Source organism: Centruroides sculpturatus, unplaced genomic scaffold (genome assembly GCF_000671375.1).
Source record: "Centruroides sculpturatus isolate CEXI.00-Female unplaced genomic scaffold, Cexi_2.0 scaffold233, whole genome shotgun sequence".
NCBI classification, from domain to species: domain Eukaryota; kingdom Metazoa; phylum Arthropoda; class Arachnida; order Scorpiones; family Buthidae; genus Centruroides; species Centruroides sculpturatus.
The window spans coordinates 736,816-742,333 of record NW_019384616.1 but is presented as its reverse complement, the minus strand read 5'-3'; the positions used below and the strand labels follow the sequence as shown (position 1 = coordinate 742,333).

The window sequence follows — 5,518 nt, the reverse complement described above, 5'->3', positions numbered from 1 at the left end:
ATAATAAAAATCTAAAACTTTATATAAAAATATAAAATTTATAAAATAATAAATTTCTATTTTCAAATTTTTATTGTTCTTTTAAAAAAATCTTATAAAAATGTTCACATATTTCAACAGAAATCTGACAGGAAAGGAGGATCCATGTTATACAAAACATGATTTATAAATAAATGAAATATTAATATAGCCGATGTATCGTGTTTTGTATGGAAAATAATATTAATTTATTATTCATTCGAGGGGAGAAAAAGAAAAATTTTCATCTTGTCGCATTAATAGATAAGATAATATTTGAATATTCTATTATTATAACGATGTATAATCTGCAACATAATCCTTAATCCTTCGTATTAAGAGGAATGTTTAAAGACGTCAAAATTACTTTCGCATCTTGAATAGTTGTATGTGAAGTACTTGGCTATTTATCTAATGAATTTCTCAGTAATTAATTAGTTTTCTTTAACTTTTATAAGAGGTTTAGATTAATATTATTCCTATAAATTCCAAATGCATAATTTTACTTTTCATCAATAAACTTAATAAATCGAGAAGTAAATATAATTAGAATGTTAATTGACTTTTATAATGTATTTCATAATCTCTTGAAAAGATCTATACAAACATTCCGTGGCATAAATTAAGTAAAATTACATTTTTCTACATATATACATCTGTTTTCTATGGTATAAAATTAATCCTAGAAAATATTTCTTTTAGTACTCTTAATTAAAGAAGTGGGACAAATTCATTATTGTTCATTTGTATGTAAATAAGCAGCGATTCTTATAAAGTATTTAATTAAATCAAAAGATAATTCTTTTATTTGAATTTTTATTAAATTTGTTAAATAAAAAAAAACTAAGAATAAAAACTGAATTAACAATTGTTTACATTGAGTATTAACATGAGAATTTGAATAATCAATAGACTATAAGTAATTGGTTATTTTTTATTCTTATAAAATTTATTATAAAGGATATAATACACAAATAAAATTGATAATTTATGTTTTAAACATTATATATTAATAAATTATATAGTTTAAGAGGTGCGGCCATTAATTATGTGTACAGAATTGGGGGTCAGTAGCGCAAAAAAGGCAATTACCTGGAGCCCCCACCAACAGAGACCCCAAAGCAATCTTTTATATGAAAATATTTCCTTCAAAAAATTCCCTCGAAGGAAAATGTTTGAAGTCAACACTGTACAGTACATGAGTTCACTAATTCAAATTTGCCTGGACTCTACGAAGCTATAACGTGCCACTGAAGGGGTCGCATGGAAAGGGGATTGAAGCATTGTCTACGTAAACATTTTTTATAAGACAACTTACTTATTATTAGAATAAAAATATACGTTAGAAAATATTTTAAAGTCATTTCTCCAATGTCAGGAGGTCCATGAACTATTGTACATGTAATTAAAGGGAAGAAAGTTTGCCAAGAAGTTGCCAAATCATTGTACACAACAGGGATGAAGGGAATCTAAATTAATTCAAAACTGTACGTACAGTACAATGGATGACCCCTAGATCTATAGTAAATTTATTATTATGCCCCTTAGACATTAATTAATTTTCAGAGATATTAATTACAGATTTTAATGTTATATTATGTAATTTTTTATATTTATTAGAGATTGAACAGATTTATAATTTTCAACTAAATATTACCAAGGAACTGAATTAATTATGTTTTGAATTTAAAATAATATATATTAATCGGTATATTTTATTAATATACGTTCGTTATAAGATAAAATAATTATAAATATTAGTATTATCAATGTTATTAATCTACAATTTTATTTTTTAAAGTTTATTATAAACTCTTGAGAAAGTAATATGTAAATAAATAAAACTTGCATTAATTTAATTTTTAAAATTTTATTAATATTCAAGAACTTAAGAAAGAATATTAATTTGTGATTAAATTTACTTAAAAGTTTCATAAAGTTTAAATTTAAAATATATCAAGCGTAGGAAAAAGATGATTAAAAAAAATTCCATGAAAATATACAATTAATTCTAAAGGAAAAAAAGCAAAGATTTAACATTAAAAATGTTTTAAAATCGAGAATTTTTTTTACTTTATTTTAATGAAGATCAATTATAATTATACAAAAGAAAATTCTTATGTTTAAGCTAATAAATTACACTTATTTTGGTAAAACGAAAATAGAAAGCGACCTTGATTAATGACATAATGCAGCTGGCTGTTTACAACATTGTAAATAATAGCTAATTTACTCTTAAATTTCTATAGAAATTGATATCTATTAATGGAAGTTTGTTTTGAATGAATTGAAAGATTTAAAATTCTTTTCTTTATTTAAGAAAATATTTTAAATATTTTATAAACAAAATTGATGTAATATGGGGCAAAATATGTCAGGTATTCTTTAATGAGGCAATTATCTAATTTTAGAATAAAATAAATAATTTTTTTATACTTAAAACGAATTATTCTGACGTCAGTCCACAGCAATATACTGGATGGTGTGTCCCAGGTATGGAGGGCCTTTTTTCATAGCCGTAATGGGCCTGCCGAACCTACAATTGGAATGAAAAAAAAGGCCCTCTTAGTGCCCACAGAGCGGTGATTTAAAAATTCAAAAATAGAATTCTATATTTGGCATTATTCTAATCTCTAAAAAATCAGGAAAGTATCCTATAAATGCTCTATTTTTGATAGATATATCCTTAATTATTTTCATTTTTTACATAAAAAATGACTCGAAATTTTATTAAAGAATTAATTAAATTGAAGATATTTAAACGTATAAATCTAAATATTAAAATTTTAAATATGACAAACAAGACATCAGCGAGTTAATATCTTTTCAAAGATATTAAAGATCGTATCATATCGACTCGCCTATGTAAGTTAATAATATATAAAATAAAGCATGACTTAGTTGCCAATTCTAGTAGAAACATAATATAAAATACATAGAACATGAAGCCAAATTCTTAATTTAAAAACATAAAAAATTTTATTAAAAAATTACTTATAAAGAAAGAAACTGTTTATTATATAGAGGCATTATACATAAAAAAACATTTAAAATAAATTGAACAATTCTTGTTAATAATATATTTTTAAAGAAGGTTCATGAGTTAATGTCTAGACAAGAAATTAGTAAGAAGAATTAGAAGAATAGAAATATAATAAATTGAATATTATTTTTTTATATTTTTCATATCAAATGTAATTTCAGATAGTTTAGATTTATAACAGCTTTTATAATATTTAGAAATGGGATATAATGCCAATATTTTTTACAGAACAATAACCTTTTTCCACGTTTAGTATACAGCAAAACCTATTCAAAACGGAAACCTGCCTAAAAAGAAGAAAGTATTCGATACTGTACTGAACGTGTCCGGTTTACATAAGTTTCATTGTATTGATTTTCGTACTTATATATATATATAGGCCTATATAACCACAATCTTTATTTCTCTCCTATAAAAATTTAAAACTTATTTTATACTCAGATCATACAATATTACTCTTTAAATTTTAAACAGGAAATAATATTCAACATATATTTTTCCCCCAACTTTTTTAATTTTTTCTGATTTATAGAAGTTTTATATAACAGTCAATATATATATATTTTTTACAGTGATTAAAACATATTTTTGTTTTAGTTTATTTATTTATAAGTAAGTTGCGTTTCTTTATTAAATTCTTTAAGAATTAAATTATTTTTCCCTTTAATTTTTATTGCTGTATGGTTATTAGAAAGCGGATATAGTAATGTTTACGATGTTATTTACTTGGAATATTCTCGTATAGATTAGTAAATGACAGCAAATGAAAGGAAGATTTTCTCTTTGTAATTAAAATACGAAAAATTGTCATTACGACATAATTTAATTATCATAAAAATTTCTTCCGAAGATTAATTTCATTGTCGTTTTATTCCTGTTTATTTCGATAAAAGAAATATATTTTAGCAAATTATTATTAATGTTCTTTACTTAAAATTCTTAAAAATTAATTAAATATATCTAATAAGTAATTTATATTGTTTTTTTTTTTAAATATATATAACTAATTTTAAACTTGGCAAAGCTCTTGATATTAGTGACAAACATAAAAAGAAGAACTTTTTGTAGGCTTGAAGAGTGGGCTACAATTCATTTTTAATATGTATTTTTTAATGTAAATTCTGGGCCATAACGTTTAAATAATTAACCGTGACCTTCAGTTAATTTACATTATTCAATTATTATAGATAAACGATGCCGAGTATAAATAAGAATGGTCAACATCAGCCAAGTGTCTGTGTTTATCCAAGCGAAATCAAATCTTTTATTATCTAAAATTTGAAAAATCTCCAAGTTATAAAGAGAAAAAAAAAACTAGAGAAATATTAAATTAAATATACAAGAAAGCTGTATATTTAATTTAATACTTTTAATTTATATACGTTTATATTAAATTAATTAGTAAAAGTCTCAATTAATCGAATTGTTTTTTAGATTTTTAAAAAATATTTCCTTTTTTTTCTAAGCAATAAAAATAATTGTTTGATAAATTGTTTTGAAATAATTTAATTTTTAAATTGTTTTTATAATTAAAATTTTAATTAAATTTAATATAATAAGTAAATAAACTGTTAAAATTGTAACAAAAACGTTTAGAATTAATAATTTCGAGTGGCTGCTGGTGAAATTTTTTTTTTCTATTTTAAAATAAATTTTATATTTTATTAAAATATTTATTCTAGTATAAATAATACAATTTTATTAAATACTTGTTTATTCTTTATTAAATTAAAGTTTTTTTTAAAGTTCGTTTTAAATTCTAAAACCATATAAAATTAAAATTACTTTACAGATTAGTTAATTTCAAACATATATCCCATGTCGTTCGCATGATACATATTAAAAGGAAATTTTGAATTCTTTAAGTCTATTTGTTGAAAGTTAATTGAATTTGCCACTCAGAATAACAAGTTTATATGTAAAATACAAAAGCCAAAATTCTTTATAGGATTTATTTAACCTATATTAAAAGATTTTATAGCATAAAATTTAAATAAATCTACATTAAAATATATTTTTTTAAAGAGTTGTATTCAATTTTTTTTTCAATTTTATGAGCGAGAAATCTGAATATCATCTATATATGATGTTTTAAAATACTATTATTAAACGGGGGTGGCCTAAAAGTCGGGTAACCTTTGTAAACAAGATTAAATTGTTTTCTTATTTTATTGTTTACTTAATTGTACTTTTTATCGTATTTTTATCAATTTTGTGAAGGAATATTGTTCTAAACTCAGTTTACAACACACATACACATACAAATAATGGTTCTGGAGCACACAAACAAACATGGTTCACTGACTTTTGGGTAATCTTTCATATTCATCCGAATAATAAAATATTTTAAATATAATTTTCCAGTTAACTGTATTACAATTTTAAAAATTTAAATTTACCAATAAAAATCATTCTCATTGAAAAATCTGTCTATTTCATCAGTTATTCAACCAATTA

General features: G+C 22.3%; 1 protein-coding gene across 1 annotated transcript in view; it reads right to left on the bottom strand.

Moving 5' to 3' along the window:
- The window catches only part of LOC111625379 (RYamide receptor-like), a 27,510-nt gene extending 21,998 nt beyond the window's left edge, over positions 1-5,512 (bottom strand). The window contains exon 1 of the mRNA XM_023368514.1: positions 5,461-5,512. The gene's annotated coding sequence lies outside the window, so the exon portion shown is untranslated. The remainder of the gene's footprint in view (positions 1-5,460) is intronic.
- Between the last annotated feature and the right edge of the window lie 6 nt (positions 5,513-5,518).